Source organism: Bacillus rossius, chromosome 7 (genome assembly GCF_032445375.1).
Source record: "Bacillus rossius redtenbacheri isolate Brsri chromosome 7, Brsri_v3, whole genome shotgun sequence".
Lineage (NCBI taxonomy): Eukaryota > Metazoa > Arthropoda > Insecta > Phasmatodea > Bacillidae > Bacillus > Bacillus rossius.
The window spans coordinates 69,342,458-69,361,107 of record NC_086335.1 but is presented as its reverse complement, the minus strand read 5'-3'; the positions used below and the strand labels follow the sequence as shown (position 1 = coordinate 69,361,107).

The 18,650-nt window shown below is 41.6% G+C and overlaps 1 long non-coding RNA gene across 1 annotated transcript in view; it reads left to right on the top strand.

Moving 5' to 3' along the window:
- The window catches only part of LOC134534480 (uncharacterized), a 28,294-nt gene extending 9,872 nt beyond the window's left edge, over positions 1-18,422 (top strand). The window contains exons 2-3 of the long non-coding RNA XR_010075501.1: positions 13,287-13,344; positions 18,231-18,422. This is a non-coding gene — a long non-coding RNA (uncharacterized LOC134534480). The remainder of the gene's footprint in view (positions 1-13,286; positions 13,345-18,230) is intronic.
- The last annotated feature ends 228 nt before the right edge of the window (positions 18,423-18,650 follow it).

The window sequence follows — 18,650 nt, the reverse complement described above, 5'->3', positions numbered from 1 at the left end:
TGTAAAGTCGGTTTACGAACGATAGTTTAACGTGACGTCATAACGAAACATTGATGAAATGATTGCATACTTTTATGAATAAAATTGAATCTTTTTTATTGAATTATCACTATTTTGTATGGATACAACGAAGGAGTGAAATGAAATCTACAATTTAATTGATAAATTTACTTTTATTTGCACTCATTTATTCAAATATGTTTATTACATTAACGAAGAGATTTTTTTAACTATAACTTTTATACATGTTCGCTATTTAACTTCTTCCAATCTGTGTTATTCTGTTAAGGATAGGACGATGATAGGGAAAGTAGGAAACGAATGGGAGTGTTTCAAGATTAATGTGCCTCGAAAAAGTCAAATTGATGGTTGTTCCAATCGAGTGGAAGAGAGATAGGTGCGGCGCAAGCGTACAATGAGCGTAACGGGACACAGCATAACGGGACAATGTGCGTAACGGGACACTTTTTCGTGCGTGCAGCCGGCGTTCATCGATTTATTAGACGTTGTCACGTCAAAAAAAAGGGCTCATATCCAGTCACAATTCATCTACCACAACGTAATACGCATGTATCTGCGAACTGTTAACAAACAACTCGGAAGGTTCAGTGGTTGTACGGTTGTAGGTTATGCCTATTAACCTCTCGGCGGACGCAAGTGTGTAATCTGCGGCGTTATCTCGTGACGTCACCGAGAGGTCCGTCCAAGCAAAGTGCAGAGTTTTTTTTTCCCGGCGCACTATTTCTGTGTTCCTTTCTTTTTTGCTATCGCCGGTTCTTATCGTTTTTGCAGCTCTGTCGTCAGCGCGAGAAATCAGGCGATCCGTCTGTTAGGAGACGGAATGTCCAGGGAACGAGCTAGGCATGTGTCTCGGCCGTTTATACTTAACGAAACTCTAACACTGGGTGACAGACACCGCATAGCTCAAACATGTAAGTCTAGAAGCATGCCATTTTGCGTAATAGTTTCTTGTACATAATGTCCGTAAAAATGTCCCAGTTATAAATTTTAATAGTTTTGACTGTAAGAGGGTTAGTGTGTTGGTTCAACGTCACAACTAAAGAGTAACTCGTAAAGTTTGAGATAAGTGCCACCCAGGCAAAATGGCGATACCTGAGCGTAATTTTCCCAGCCAGTAAAGGGTGAACATGTAAACGTTATTTGACAACAGGATGGAGCCCCTCCCCATTGGAATCTCTTTGTACGAGAGTGGTTGAACTTCCCTGACCGTTGGTCGAGACGACACAGCTCATTTTCGCTACCTAACATAACGTCATGCGATTTTTTTTTCACTTTGGGACTTTAATAAAGATCGTGTCTACGTTCTGCAGCTACCTAGAGATTTTCATGTGTTGAGACACACAATTGAATAGGCTATTTTCTTCCAGTACTCCGGACGTGATAACCAAAGTGTGGCAAGATGTGTGCCGTATAACTAAAAGTGCACATATTTAACTTTTGTAACAAAAATAAGGTTAATTTACCTTCAATTTTATGTATTATTTGTTGTAAATAGTCTAAATTAAACTATTATAATGTAAGATTTGGGTCCACCCACTAGATGGGAGAATTCATAAAAGATTACTGACATAGCTACATTAACTGTGAGGAGTAATGCATAAGCTATTATCAGGCAAACAAAACCAGTGAAAATTAATTCACTTTATTTTGGTAGCCTCATTTTTTGTGGTGTGGCATACAAGATATTAATCTCCAACATTAAGTGTTTTTCTCACACAGTTTAAATTTCTGTTACTAAACAATTAGTCGTCAAATAATTGAAATAAAATTATAAACCCATAGATAGGATAAGAATTATGATCTAGAAAATATATATATTTTTAATCTACTGATTATTTTTCACCATAAGTTTTTTTCTTTTTTTAAAAAAAAAAACAGATTCACGTTTTCTTTAGCCACATGAAAGAGCCGATAATACTGGAGCATGTAATGATTCACATTGTATTAAGGGTAGTCTCACATGCTAGGTGCCATTTTATGTATATTTTCTGTGTCAATTAACTACTTACTTATAATAAACCTAAAGATTTTAACCTCTAGCCCAATTTTTTCTTTTTGCCATTAGGTATGGGCCCACCCGACAGATAGCGTCACATGTCGCGCAAAACGTGGTTTCATTCGGGTCGTTACCACAACGCCGAAATACCATAACGCCGAATGTCGAAATTGACCACAACGCCGACAGCTAGAAAACTGCTGTGTACCAAACGCCGAAATAACAACTGAATGAATTTGTGTGTGTTTCTTAAATGTACCTTAAAGCCGAAATACCACAATCAAACCTAACCTAACCTAGCCTAACATAACCTAATAAAACCAAGCCTATCCTAGCCTAGCCTAACGTAACCTAGCCTAGCCTAACCTAACCTAACCTAGTCTAACCTAACCTAGTCTAACCTAACCTAACCTTTGTGGTAGTCCTGCAACGTAATTTTTCGGCGTTGTGGTAATTCCGCGTTGTGGTACAAAGCAGTTTTCTAGCTGTCGGCGTTATGGTCAATTTGGCATTTCGGCGTTATTGTACGTTCGGCGTTGTGGTGCGTCCCCGTTTCATTCTCCACCAAGAGTCGCACTCCTTTGTTCCGAGGTTTCTCGCCGGACGCCAGCAAGTCGGGACTTGCACGAGCTGGTGCAAGTCCTCGTGTCCTCGCCTCACGTCACGTCACGTGACAAGGGGAAGTGTTGCGGCTAGCTGGTGTCACTATCGTCGAGCGAGAGGACGTCTAGAGGTGACAGCCCGCCGGGCTACACACAGGCTGCGAGGCTGGGCACAGCTCGGCAAGGGAAGCCTTCCTCCCACAGACGAGAGCCACACCCGAAGTTACCCCAAGTTCATGCTCGCTTTCTTTTCCCCCCGTTCCATCTCATTGTATAACCCGGAGTGGCATTAAATTTTGCGGTCGATTAGGATAGGTTGGCTGCATTATAAATACTTTAAAACATTGTGGATGGTTGGTTATATTAGGTAAGTATAGCTACATTAAAAATATTTTAAAATCATTTTATGGTTGCTTAGCAAATAACTTTTTAATATGTAGCTATCCAGCGCTAGGAAACTGTTTACATGATTTCACAGTATCTTTAATGCAGCTATCCTAACCAAATCAACCGTCCACGATGTTTTAAAGTATTTATAATGTAGCTAACCTAACCTAATTGTCAATTAGTTATCATGAGTTACAATGAACAAAAAAAACAGAAGATGCACGATCGGGCTATGGCTCTCTCGTCTGTGAAAATATGGCTTCCCGCGCGTCATCACACGAGGCAGCTTGATCCTGTGTTTCCTTCACGTTATTTCTTCCCACGTCCTTGAAACCAACTGATTGTCCTGATACTCCTTCAAATATGGATTGTATTCTGTACTAAACGATATGAATCCAGCTCCATTATGAGAAAAAAAAATCATTTAAAATACTTTACAAGTGAATATTTATTCAAATTAAAGTGACGATGAAACACTGTGTTCAGCTAGTCTGTCACTAACGTACTACGGCATGCCTTCGTTGGCAAAAATTTTTTACACTCGCGCATGCGCAAAACACCGCAGCCGTCAGACAGTCTCTGATCGCGACGAAGTTGGAGCAGTGGTTCGATGTCCGATCGCGATAGTTTTGCGGCTTTTTTTTACCAACTGTTATTTATGATATCACTCCAGTCCATTCTTTATTTTTATTATATATATTATTTTTATTTAAAAAAAGGTTGTCCGTAAAGTCGGTTTACGGACGATAGTTTAATATGACAACGTCATAACAAAACATTGATGAAATGATTGCATTCTTTTATGAATAAAATTGAATCATTCTTATTGAATTATCACTATTTTGTATGGATACAAAGAAGGAGTGAAATAAAATCTACAATTTAATTGATAAATTTACTTTTATTTGCACTCATTAATTCAAATATGTTTATTACTTTAACGAAGAGATTATTTTAACTTTAACTTTTATACGTGTTTGCTATTTAACTTCTTCCAATCTGTGTTATTCTGTTAAGGATAGGACGATGATAGGGAAAGTAGGAAACGAATGGGAGTGTTTCAAGTTTAATGTGCCTCGGAAAAAGTCAAATCGATGGTTGTTCCAATCGAGTGGAAGAGAGATAGATGCGGCGCAAGCGTTCAATGAGCGTAACGGGACAAAGCGTAACGGGACAATGAGTCATCCTTTTTCGTGCGTGCAGCCGGCGTTCATCGATTTATAAGACGTCATCACGTCAAAAAAAATGTGGTGAACATCTAACGATAATCGCAGGCTTTCGCGGCCTCGTGTGTGTGGGGTACGTTGACGCCTTGTCTGGAGCGAACAAGGGACAGTCTCCAGTCGGCGGAGGACGGACTCGGACGGTGTCTCATCGGCCGGGAAGCTCGCGTCCGGCGGGGCAGGAAGACGGCTGGCCGCTGATTGGACGAGCTGCCGCGCCCTCTGCTGCAGCTGCAGCTGCGCCCGTCCTGCAGCGAGGGCTGCCGGGGAACCCTCCCTCCCGCCGGCCGAGGCCCGATGTCTCCCATCCCCGCGCATCCCTGGCCTTCCGCGCCGCGTGTTGCCTCGACCGGAGAGAGCTGTGCAGCACCTAGCCTCGCCGAACAGACACTTCGCGCGTTATCGCGATTCAGAACAATCTCTTGGACACACGACATACCCCATTGCAGTTTTGCACCGTTTTGTCACGGGGAAAAAATTCACAATTGAAAAATTAAACCCATTAACCCAGAGAAAACAAGCCTAAATCAGCTGACGTCAAACATATAAACCCAACGGTCTACCTGAACAGGTATCATGGACAACACAACAATGACAACACCGACGACCATATCATGTTTCCCTATGACAAAACAGTTGCGTCGTTTCGGGAAATGGCACCTGTTCCCGTCATCAGGCACAAACAGACTGACACGGAACTCTGGAAAACAGGGGGTTTGTGTATGTTCGACCTCCTCCCCTCGCACAGTTGATTGCGTTTATGACTGTTTCTCCTGACAGACAGTGGCCCTGGGACCCACAGCCGCGAGGGCCTTCGAGCCGTGACTTGTCCGGGTGTCTTCAGCGGCGGCTTTGAATATATATACTGTATAGAAGTCGCCAGCCCAGGTTAAAATTTCTAATGCGGTTTTGAGGTAGTTGGTTAATTCACCGCCGCAATCGCCACCATCTCTAGGGCATCGACTTGTGGTGGTCCCTAGCGGACAAGTGTCGAACTCTTCAAACACCCCTTCCCCCTCCCGTTGAACGACATTGAGCTGCAGTGAATGATAGATGGGGGGTGCGGGGGATGACAGCAGGCTACAGTGCTGCGCTCTAACGTGTAAATAACAACTAAGACGATACAGGGCGTTACGGCAGCGCACTGCAGCGGTGAAGTTCCCAAGCTGCTCATCATACGTGAAAAACGTAGAGTAAATCCTATCCGCTCGCGACTTCTATACAGTATATATATTCAAAGGCGGCGGTGACTCGCTGTCCGGGTGTCTTCAGCGGCGGTGACGCAGTCTCCCGCCGCAGCTGCGACTTCCGCCCGCAATCGCGGCGATGACGGCCCTCGTTTCCGCTCCCGGCACTTCCCCTGTCCTGCCCGGAAGTGAGACTGCTCGGAGACGACCACGTCATCAGACCTCGACTATCAGGAGTGGGGCGATCGACGACATGTTTGCGCTATGGCACACTTTTATACTTGCACACATTCTTATACAGGTGTCCGTAGAAGAATGTCGCAGTTCCGATGGTATAATACAACAGTTTGATCTAGACCATTTACAACAAAACATACGTCAAACTAACCTAGTCTTTCTTACAAATGTTAAATATGTGCACTTTTACTTATACAGCACACATTCAACTTAAAGTTCAATTTATCCCACACTTTGGGTTAACAAGTCCGGAGTAATGGAAGCAAATAGCCTCTTCAATTCTGTGTCTCGACTCTGGCAAATCATTAGGTAGCGGCTGAACGTAGATGCGATCTTTTATAAAGCCCCAAAGGAAAAAAAACCGCATGGCGTTCAGTCAGGTGAACGCGGAGGCCAGCGAAAAAGAGCTCTGTCGTCTCGAACTGAATATCTATAACATCGGCGGATCTTTTTGCCACATGGGTAGAGACCGGAAAAATTCACGGGTTCGATGACCTTTAGGATGGACTACAATATCCTCTACACACTCGGGCAAATGCCAACTGTTCATTGGCTGCTGACTTGTGAGTCGTCTCGACTGGGTGGCCTGTGATTCGACACTTCTATGAGTGAGGGTCTCTAATTGGCCCTCAGTCCTCCAGATTAACAGTGAACCTATGTCAGAAGCAGCACTAAGGTATAATTATTTGAATTTTAGCATAACACGAAATGAATCCGCGAATTTTTCAGGTCTCTACACATTAGGTGATCACAATTAAAAACGAAACGAACGTTGAACAGGAATTAAAGATTCACTCTTTAGCAAATTGCAGCTCGGGGGTCGCCGTTTTGCGTACGATGCGCTGCAAGCGGAAAAAAACAACAACAAAGCGGTACTCGTTTGAGTTACGCTTTAATTGTGACCTTGAATCAACACCCTACAGCGCTTACGGTTGCTGCTATTAAAATTTATAACTGGGGAATTTCTTTTATGGACGTATTGCACATTGTTGTGCCTCTGTCTGTGAAGTTTCTTTTGTAACGCGCGCGTCCCCAGCTGCGCAGACCGTGAACACAGGAGGCCGTGACCGCACCAGGGGTGCAACAACTAAATATCCAAAGGGGGGGGGGGCAATTACCTTTTTATAAAGAATCATCGATCCCCCCTATTGAAGCGGGGGGTCCGGGGGTACCCCCCCGGGAAAAATTTTTATTTTAAGGTGGAAAATGGTGCTATTTAAGCAGTTTTATTATATAAAAATTGATTACACAGCACTTTATTTGCCCCCGTTTGCCCCCACTTCAAGGTTTCAGAGGGGGGGGGGGGCAAAATACCCTTGCCCCCCCCCCTGTTGTTGCGCCCCTGGACCGCACCGAGTTACGAACCCAGGTCTCCGTGGTTCGGGTCCAGCGCCTTTCCGCGTCACAGCTTGCATTTTGCAACTGGGTGTTGCAAACTAGTAAGAAAAGTAGCGCGAAAAACACAGCCACCTACACAATTAATCGACCTAATTTAATATTCTTAACAAACTGAATTCATATCATTTCCAGTAATGTAATTATTTCAAACATTATACGTTTGGATAGAAATTTTAATATTATATAATGTCTTATATATATATTTAACTCGAAAATTAAAGTTAATTGAAGTCTTATTACCGGCAAGACAGATATAGTAGTTTGATTTAGCATCTTTCATTCAATTCCTGAAGATTCAAAAGATTAACATAATTATTATTTTTAAAAAAATTAAGGTTATTAGATTTATGATCCTATGTTAGAGTTGTGTTTCAAAAATATGTGCTGAAAAAAAAAGGCCATTGTTCATTTTATTGTATGCATCACGTTTTCACTTTTATAATTATCATACAATGAAATTTAAAAAAAAATTAAAATCAAATTGATGTTTTCAAAAGAAGCCCAAGGTAGAAGATTGTTTTTTTTTTTTTTTTCAGTTTACAATTTTAAGTTATATGGTTGGTGATGTATTGCGACCAGCGTGCTTTATAAACGACTGCTATTTTCTTTCGTTGATAGCGTGTTGCGTAGTTCACTAGCCCGGACCCGCGTGGTGAGTGGCCACTGCACAGTGACGCGCTCGGCCAGTGACCAGGTGATGCAGTCCACGACTGTAGCCGTCAATCACTGCTGATGCCAGTCATTAGCCAGCTCGCGTGGCGTCCAGATGTTCCACATTCGGCAGTCGTCGTCTGCAGACCAGTGACAAATGTCGCACGTCTGATAAACGGGATGTGTAACTGTGGGTGAATTGCGCAGGTCAAGCAGAGGAGACAGATATGTTCATCGTTGGAGCTGTTACACTGGGTGTTTGTTATGTGGAACGCCATATCAGCGACAGTGTGCACGGCACACTATAATAATCCCCCCCCCTCCCCCTAAATCAGGTTAGTGACGGATCTAAGTGCGTCTCAGGCGGATTCCCATACGACTAGACAGCTTTCAGATTAGCCTTGCAGGTAAGGTTTCGCCTGAGTCGTCTTCTCTGTTCGGGGATTGGCCAGCCGTGGCTATAATTTGTATAAGAGAACCAGGGCTCAGTCCTGCCTGGTGCCATATGGCAAGCAGGTCGAACACAGGACAAGAGGATGGTCCGATAGAAGAGTTGGGCTGGAAAAATTTTCCATAATCCGGAGAAACCCCCGGATGGCCTCCGCATGGGGAGCCCTAGAAAGAAACGGGCTCCCCATTTGGAAGCCACCTGGAAGGTTTTTTTCTGTTCCACCCACCGTTTCTTTGGTAGCCTGACTTGTTACAAGGGATTGTATTCCTACCAGAGAAAATGCCACCATTTCGTCTGGGCAATCCGCCTTGGAGGAGCCGGGGCGCGAACCCGGGTCCTACAAGTCACAAGGCAGGCGCTCTACCCCAGAACCAGAGTGGTAGAGCGACGATATGCAGTCTTCTTAACAATGACAAGATGTTATTTAAAGCGTGTACTGTAGTTTGGTTTCTCATTCACTCGAGCTTACTTCTGGCAGTTGATTTCGGAAGCGGTAGCTTCCTTTAAGTACAGGCTGAAAAAACATATTTGTAACAACTGCTTACCATGACCACTTCGCCGCTACCCTATTGCTTGAATCTGTGCGTGAATGTGCGAGTGACTGGTTTTAATGTAGTAACACCTATTTTTTTAAATACTATTTGCTGTATGTTTAATCACTTTCCTTTTTATGTATTTTTATGCTAAATTTTTAATTACTTTAAATTAGCTATGGTTGAATCTTTTGTAATAGCTAATATTTGAACATTAAGTTAAAATTTTAATTTGTTATATTAATATTTAGTCAACATCTGCTTATATTATGCTTAATTTTTAATATTCCACTATTTAATGTAATTGCAGAAAAGTGGTTAAGTGTAAGAAAAGGAGTACCGCCTTAACTTCGCCACCAATAAAGATGATAAATAAATAAATATATAAATAAATAAATAAATGTGTAACATCTAACCACGGTAACGAGCAAATCCATGTGTTATCATGTTGCAAATACGCTTATAATTAGTAACTCGGACACGAAATTGAACGTAGAGTTATTTAAAATAATGCCGAATAATATTTAATTAGTATTTTATAAATGTCATTATTTTTATATTTATTCTTCTTTGTTGTAACACAATTTCCAGAGTGTCGTAGTTTGATTGGGAGAATTTCCTTTTGACTTTTTCCTTCAGGTCCATGATTGAGTTAGCCTGTACAATATTCATTTCATATCTAAACTAGATTCTGTGAACAGTAATAAATTATACCTAACTTGTTGGACTGGCGAACTCTTAATTACTTCTCATTTTTGCTGAATCTCTCTCTTTTTTTGTGACCGCGATCCTTTTCGGTATAAAATAGTGTTATTTTACCTTTTTAATTAATTGACATTTAGAATTAAGTGTTCATTCGAATATCGTGCAGGGGTGCTATGCTGGCCGACATGCGTAGTGCTGTGATTCTGCTGTAATCAACAGTGGAAATGACATTGCGACGCTAACGACAGCTTGTCAAGTAAATTGTCACTGTCACTCTTAGCTTTGCTGTTTCTGTTGTCCCCCAGTTCGGGGAAACACTGCAGGTAGTCCTCTGGTGAAATTGTGTGTTTAGTTTGGTGGGGAGATTAGATAGGGGGGATGGGGGGTGGGAAAGGGAAGACATTAGGGACAGTACAGTCGCGCCTAGAACATTGTAGCAGGGCATATGCCAGACTCGCTTCGGAGAGCCAGAAAGTAATAAATACATGGCTCAATCTTATATTTACGAAGAATCATGGATCTTTGAAAATTTACGGATGTCAGTCGTAAATCTAAGAGATCTTATTTTATTTTACTTTGAAAATTAACTAAAAAAAAAAAAAACTCTTCTGATTTTCACGTGCTTAGTTCTCAGTTCTCAGTCAATTACTCAACCCTGAATAAAGATGCTCCTGCACTTCATGACGAAACGTCGGTGCACTTGGCCGCGGCTCAGACACGAGAGCCGAGGTGGTTTGTAAGACAATGGCCACGAAAGTCTGCAATCCACAGAGTCGTCCAGGATACACAAGACGTGTGGTGTCTTTGTGTTTGTCTGTCGCTCGGTTTAACTTCACGCAGCTGAATTTTGTAAGTACAGAGCTTCAAGCTTTTTTTTTTTTGTAAACATGTTGAATCCTTGAAATTCCTAACGTTTAACTTCTGCGAACAAATGATTTTTTTGTGGGCAGGATTGGCGTAAGTGTTCCTCTTCTTCCTCCATTGTTCTTCGTTGGCCAGAAGATGTTCTCTTCCCAAGTATGAAACTCGGTTACTTGCGAGTGTTACAATCACGGATGCATGACTTCGTCTCCTGGGGGTTTTCCTCGCGGGTGCAGACGTTGCTACTTCCGTTGCACTGCGACATTTGTCTGCGGCATGGCTGTGCCTAGCGTGTCTGTGCCTCGCGTGTCTTTGGGCGAGCGACCTCAGCGCAGTTCTGCAGTGAGCTACAAAGGTTGCAGTAACCAGAATTCAGCAGGAATCTATAGTGAGAGTTTTTGCTATGCTTTTTTTCTTCAGTGTACCAACTCCCCCTTTTGTGCCCCTTGCTGAACATTTTCAGCCCATTCTTAACCTTGCGAAGTCGCGACGTCGACTTCCACTTCCATGTGTTGTGTGTCCTTGCTACTTGCTGCCTGCAGGCGGGATCCTGCCGTGGGTTCACGTTGCCTTCCGAGAGTGGAGGTGCAGGACCACACAGCCCCGGACCGTTGCCTGGCCGGAAGTAGAACCAGGAACACATGGCTCGGGCCGGACAGCTTCAAACTAAATATTTAAAAAAAAAAAAAAAAAAAAGGGAGGGGGATTGTCTGTGAAGTCGGTTTACGGACGATAATTTTACGTGATAACGTCATAAGAAAACAGTGATGAAAAATTGCATACGTTTTTTAATTTTCAAATATTATTTACAGTTTTTGCAAATTCAATTTAAATGATTTGTTTAAATATAATCACGAAAAATTAGTTAGAAAGCCCGCCACAACCTGTTTTGATATAGAATATTTTCTCGCACGGTGGTTGGCCGGTTCTTGCACGCTCGGCTCAGGCGGAACGTGACAATTGAGTCATGCCTTTTTCGTGCTTGCAGCCGGCGTTCATCGATTTATAAGACGTTATCACGTCAAAAGAAAAAAAAAATCTGAGTTTTATTTCACTGAATACAATGTTCACGCGCGGCTCGCGTTTGGGACTACGAAAGAACTTGTGCGGTCTATTTATAGTCTTTATTGGTGGCGAGGTTAAGGCGGTACGCCTTTTCTTACACTTAACCACTTTTCTGCAATTGCATCAAATAGTGGAATATTAAAATTTAAGCATGATATAAGTAGATTTTGACTAAATATTAAGAGGACAAATTAAAATTTTAACTTAATGTTCGAATATTAGCTTTTACAAAAGGCAAACAAAAAATCTAGCATCCTTTAAGCACAGGCTGAAAAAACATCTTTGTAACAACTGCTTACCATGACCACTTCACTGCTACCCTACTGCTTGATTCTGTGTGTGAATGTACGAGTGACTGGTTTTAATGTAGTAGCACCTAATGTTTTTTTTCTTTTTTTTTCGGTTTTGATACTTTTTGCTGTATGTTTAATTACTTTCCTTTTTATGTATGTCTATGCTTAGTTTTTAATTACTTTATAATTAGTTATGGTTGAATCTTTTGTAATAGTTAATATTTGAACATTAAGTTAAAATTTTAATTTGTTCTCTTAATATTTAGTCTATATCATGCTTAGTTTTTAATATTCAAATCTTTGATGTAATTGCAGAAAAGTGGTTAAGTGTAAGAGAAGGCGTACCGCCTTAACTTCGCCACCAATAAAGACGATAAACAAACAAACAAACAAACAAACTAATTTAAAGTAATTGAAAATTAAGCATAGACATACATAAAAAGTAAAGTGATTAAACATACAGCAAATAGTATATAAAAAAAAGGTGCTGCTACATTAAAACCAGTCAGTCGCACATTCACACACGGATTGAAGCAGTAGGGTAGCGGCGAAGTGGTGTTCTGGAACAGCCGAGAAGGCCGGTGTGTACGTGCGGTCCACTATCTGGGCAGTCGGCGCGCCCCAGGGCCAGGGGCGAAGGGCGTGTTCTCTGCGGGGTGTCGTCACTGTCACGTGACAGAGGGCAACACTTGGCAACACTGGCTGGACCTCAGCCGCGTGACGTGACAGCAGGTGCTGCGGGAGCTGCCCCGAGCCTCCCCCTCCCCGTGTACCCAGTCCCTCACGATGACTCATCGCAACAATGTTTCTGTTCGGGATGGTTAGAGACCTGAAAAATTCGCGGATTCATTTCGTGTTATGCTAAAATCAAAAAATTATTATACCCTAGTGCTGCTTCTGCCATTGGTTCACTGTTAATCTGGAGGACTGAGCTCCAATTAGAGCCCCATCGCTAGAGACCTGCAAAATTAGCGGATTCATTCGGTGATAGGCTAGAATTCAAACACATATACCTCTTAGATAATTTTGCTATTGGCTTACTGTTCTTCTGGACGAATATCATGCAGTTATAAACCCTCAACCAAAGAAGGATCGAATCACAGACAAACCAGCTGAGACGACTCACAAGTCGGCAGCCAATGAACTTGCGTTATTTGCCCGAGTGTACAGGGGTATGAGCAGTCTATCCTGAAGGCCATCGAAACCGCGAATTTTGCAGGTCTATAGGGATAGTAGTTCACCAAGTACTGCCAGTTTCTGCAACGGAGTACCATACATACATACATTTGACACGAAGAAGCTGTTTCCTGTGGTGTGATGCCACAGCTGAGTGATTCACACGCCAGCTCAGAGCCTTGTTACCTGGTTTTGCTTGACAGAGCCGTTTGTGTGGAGGATCACTATCTCATTAAAAAAAAAAAATTGTTTTACGATGATTCGTGCTGTGTCCGAATTCGCCTGAAGTATGTATTTATCCGTGCTTGTCCCAGGAAGTGACATCACGCCATTAAAAAAAAAAAAAAAAAAAAAAAAGCGTTTTGAAGGTTATACGTATAATTGATAGAAAATCTAAATAAATTTAAGACTCGTTAAATAATTCTCATTTTATACTTTTGGGGGGGGGGGAGGGAATTGAATTTCGTATTTAAAAAATTATGCCTTTAAATATGTTTCAGGACCACTTGCAGCCACGAGAAGCTGCTCTGGAACGAACTAGACTACATAGGCGACAAGGTAATAAAAAAAACCTTGCTAATTTCAAACTCAGGCTGAATAAATTCTTTTTCTACTTTACAAAGCGCCCCATACACTAGCGGACATTCTCGCCGACTTGGCTCGACGAGCATATCCGCTAGTGTATGGCCTGGTCCGGCTCAGGGGGGTGGCAGTAGATAGGACGAACTGAAATGAATCCTTAAAAATTGGATCATACCATGTTTCACCAACTTCGGGAAAAATAGATTACAAGTTTTGATCTCTTTAGTTTATTACATGTCCAGTTGTTATTAATTTGTGTTAATCTAAGTTGCTGTTACAGTACTAGAAATTACTTCTATTCTAATTATAAATAGTTTTAAATTAATTTTAGTTAATTTTAGTGAAAGTAGACCTATACTAAATTTATTGTGTCATATGTAATATTATGAACTGTTAGTAAAATTAATTAACGAGTCAATGTACTTAAGTGCCATTGTTGCAAAAAAAATTGTTCACCACTTAAAGCTTAGCACCTTAATTTAACGCAAGTTAAAAATATATGTGTTGCAAAGAACATAAAACCGTATCACACATTCTCGTAACAATAACAGTGAGGCGTGATACGGGGGTTAGTGTTTACACAATTATCGAGGACAGGTTGAGGTTGCTTTCGCCGTTTATACAAACAAAAACACGAGCAAAGTAAAATAAATAGAATTGATGTGCCGTATTTGCACCAAGCTTGTGAATAAAGATGCCAACTATCACGCGCTAAACCTTCCTCAGGTTGTATTTGGCTGTAATTTTTTCGTTGTCATGTTGCAAAGAAATGGTATGATCGCAAGGGTTTTGTTTACAAATTTAACCGATCGATTAATACTATGGGAGTGGCGCCTCTCCCTTTACTTACTCTATGGTCCGGCCTCTGTCAGACCGGGCATGGCAGTTCCCTCCGAGCCGGCCCCGGACCGAGCATATCCGCTAGTGTGTGGCAGGTCCCAACATGCTCGCCCCGAGCCCACTGTTGTCGCATCATCATGTCTTTTAATGACAATAAGGTTTTTTTTTGGGAGGAGTTCATAAATTTATATCGCACTCTTCGATCACTGTGGGATATAAGGAGTAAGGAATATGTCAATAGGTATATCAAAGCCAGTGAAATGTGAATTAACATTACTTGTGAATGTGAATGTACATTTATCCATCCTCAAATAACTATGCAGGTCTTTAGGCTCTGAGATTTCCAGCTCTGTCAGCATCGACATGTCACTATAACGATTTCGTTCCACAAGCCACCTTTTATACCAATCACTTTGTGTCTTTTTTAGTGGCTCTTCATCCTGACAAAACAATCCGCCAAACAGTTCAATGCTGGTTGCAGCCGTTGTGCGAGTACAACACCGACTGTCTTTATAGAGAAAGAGCATGCTCGTGTAGTGTGGGGAAGCCTGAATTTCACAGACGAGAGAGCCACACCCGAAGTTCCCCGAAGTTCATGCTCGCTTTTTATTTTTCCGTTCTATCTCATTGTATAAACCGGTGTGGCATTAAATTTTGCGGTCGATTAGGATAGGTTAGCTCATTATAAATACTTTAAAACATTGTGGATGGTTGGTTATATTAGGTAAGTATAGCTACATTAAAAATACTGTAAAATAATTTTATGGTTGCTTAGCAAATAACTTTTTAATATGTAGCTATCCAGGGCTAGGAAACCGTTTACATGATTTCACAGTATCTTTAACGTAGCTATCCTGACCAAATCAACCGTCCACAATGTTTTAAAGTATTTATAATGTAGCTAACCTAACCTTTTACAATGAACAAAAATAAAAACCCGAAGATGCACGATCGGGGGTTCGGCTCTCTCGCCTGTGAAAAGAAGGCTTCCCGTAAACATCAGGCCACCCGTGACGTCACGGCGAGATAGCGTGTAGGTGGTGGTGGGGGGAGGCGCGGAGATAACAGACAACACCGCCTCCTCCTCCCGCTAGCGGCGCTGCTCTGAACAACACTGGAGTTTTCCACTGCGCCGGCCCCGTGACCCGGGGACCCCTCCAGGAACTGCCGAGCTCCCAGCTTTGAATATATATATACTGTACAGAAGTCGCGAGTGGATAGGATTTACTCTACTTTTTTCAGGAGCGTATGAAGAGCAGCTTGGGAACTTCACCGCTGCAGTGCGCTGCCGTAACGCCCTGTATCGTCTTAGGTTGTTATTTACACGTTAGAGCGCAGAACTGTCGCCCGCTGTCATTCCCCGCACCCCCCGCACCCATCATTCACTGCAGCTCAAGGTCGTTCAACGGGAGGGGGAAGGGGTGTTTGAAGAGTTCGACACTTGTCCGCTAGGGACCACCACAAGTCGATGCCCTAGAGATGGTGGCGATTGCGGCGGTGAATTAACCAACTACCTCAAAACCGGATTAGAAATTTTAACCTGGGCTGGCGACTTCTATACAGTATATATATTCAAAGGTCCCAGGGACCCCTCGTAGAGACATGCCGGCCCGATGGAGCCCTTAGCCGTGTCCCTTCAGTGGCGGCTTCAGGATGACTTTCCGGGAGGGGCCATCGCACAAAAGAAAGGCCGTAGTTGCAAAAAAAATTGGTCAGATATTGGCCTTGGAATATTATTTACAAATTGCAGGTTTCAAATACAGAACCCCAGTTGTAGCTCCATGCAACTGTAACGTGTGTACCGTCGTACACACTCAGAATCGAGAGTGCCCCTAAAAGTCACGTCGCCCTAACAGCCGTCCACGAAGGGTATTCGAGCCCACCACTCAGGGGTGCCGCTTCAAAAGATCTATGCCAGTTCGAGAAGGAGATGAGCTATTTGTTTGTTAGAACCTTGCTGTTTATAAAATGTTGTTTTTACGAAATGCTCTGGGCACCCAATTCTGACACACTCGCATCCGTTCTTTCCTACCTTGTTAGTGTGTCCTGTTCCTCTAGTGAAACCCGCGACACAACTTTTGATGAGATAATAGTTTATCATATGAAATTAAATATTTCAGTAAACATAAATATACACTAATCAATAAAATCGCCCCCACCGCCCCCCTTCTGGAGCCGCGCTTGGCTCCCCCTTAGCAGTGGACGCGGCCATCTTTGCGTGGCTTCTAGATTCCCACAAGAGATGCCGATACATCCCTGCATGTGTCCACTAAAACAGGGATTATAGGGATGCGATATCGCGTCCACTGATGCGCCCCTACATGCACTATCTTCGGAACCGTGTTTTATTACGTTTGTACTTAATATTACTTTAGAATTTTGGCGTAAGAAATAATGCAAATAGACACGAATAAAACGTTTATAAAAATTACCGAAAGGCGAACTTAAAGTTATAGGGGTATTTAAAACTCGTTTTAAATTCATAACTGTTTTTTTTTATTTTGTTCGCTAACATTTATAACACTACATTAAAAAAATTTTTAATAGGTCGTATTTATCTAGGTTTTGCTGAGTATTCGTAGCTATCATGACTCGAATTGGCTACCTGCACATTATTATGTCCAGCTGTCATATTGATATTTCAGGTTAAAAATATCGATATTTTAGTGCCGAAATATGTTTTTTTTTTTGGATATCGAATTTGAATAAATTAAGTTTATTAAAATTATCTGTAATTAAATTTGGCAGGGAAAAAAAATGGTGGACCGAAGGCTTCGGAAAGAACAAATTATTATTTTAAAGGAGGGGAAAAAAAGGAAAATATTGGCGTTCACGGTAGGGAATTTCACAGGTTGTAAGTTGCAACACTGCAATGCAGTGACAGGTGACTGTTGTACAAGGCCAGTGGCCGGTGATGACGGGGAAGTAGATACGTGGATGTATATCTAGTAACTGATTTTATATTCGCATTGAGTCTTTTCAGTGTTGTATTGTGACGGAGTGATTTTGCATTCAGTGTTGTGACGGCATGGCTCCTAATACGACGCGTGTGTGTGTGTGTGTGGGGGGGGGGGGGGGGGTGTTTACTTTACATGACTCAGCAAAACTGATGCAAAATTGTAATTACTTTATATTATCTTAGATGTATCAACAACTCTACACAAACTTTACTAAATAATAATTTTTTATAAGTAAAGCACGGGTAAATGATTGTATATTATAATTGACCCATATTCTATATGTTGAAAAGTTGTGTCATCTCTAACTAGTAGCGCAGATGACTCGTACGGGAGGTTTTTATTGTTTGGTTGATAATTAAGTGAGTAAGTAGTTGTTTGGCACAGAATATATATATATATATATATATATATATAAAATGACGTCTGGCATGAGAGGCTACCCTTAATACAATGTGAATCATTACATGATTCAGCCATATCTGCTCTTTCATGTGACACATAAGAAAACGAGACTCCGTTGAAAAAAAAAAATTATTACTCACTTATTCTGAAAATAATTAGGAAAAAAAACTGTTTTTCTAGAGCTTAATTCTTATCCTATCTATGGGATGTTAAGTTTATAATGTCAATGTAACTACTCGACGACTAATTGCTTGATAACCGAGATTTAAATTGTGAGAGAAAAACTTAATGCTGTTTTGTGATAAAAAAAAACATGCTTTACATTAATGAGTGGGACATTCAAAATTTCTGGTATGCCACACCTCAAAACACGAGGCTACCAAAATAAAGTGAATTAATCTTCACTGGTTTTGTTTGCTTGATATAAATAGCTGATGCATTACTTCTCACAATCAATGTAGCCGCCATAGAGTACTCTACTCCCGAGTATTGCACTTTTCGTTGTTCGTTACGCTTTGATCTTGGCTTACCCTAAACCTTAAAGACTGTAAAGAAGTTTCACTTCAAAAAGGCAACTAAATCTGCCCACGGTTCATCCTGCATCACTGGGCCATTTCAATTAAAACAAATGGCATTTGGTGGCTGATCTCTCTTTTTAAGGACAGAGCCCATCAACGGCCTCGGTGGTCCTGACGTCACGAAATCACGACGTTGACCTTGAAGAGATAACGCACTGGAATAGTACCGAGTGTCGACCGCACTACCGGGTGTTTCACAACGAGGACGCCAGGTCTGCAGCCTAGAGGCCGCGGATTGTAGAACCACGTATGTGCATACTTGGATGTATTTGTGACTGAAGAGAATATATTTGTATCTATTTTAATTTTATATGTTTTAATACTTGTATCTTTTTTTTGGTCTTTATATGCTGCTGTATTGCTGTTTTACAACCATCCGTGCATACTTGAATCTACTTTATCTTTGTAGGCTATATTTGTATCTGAATTACCGACTTTTTTTTTTTACTTTCATGTCTGCCATTTTTGTGTGTTCAACATCAACGTATATTTTGACGTGTTT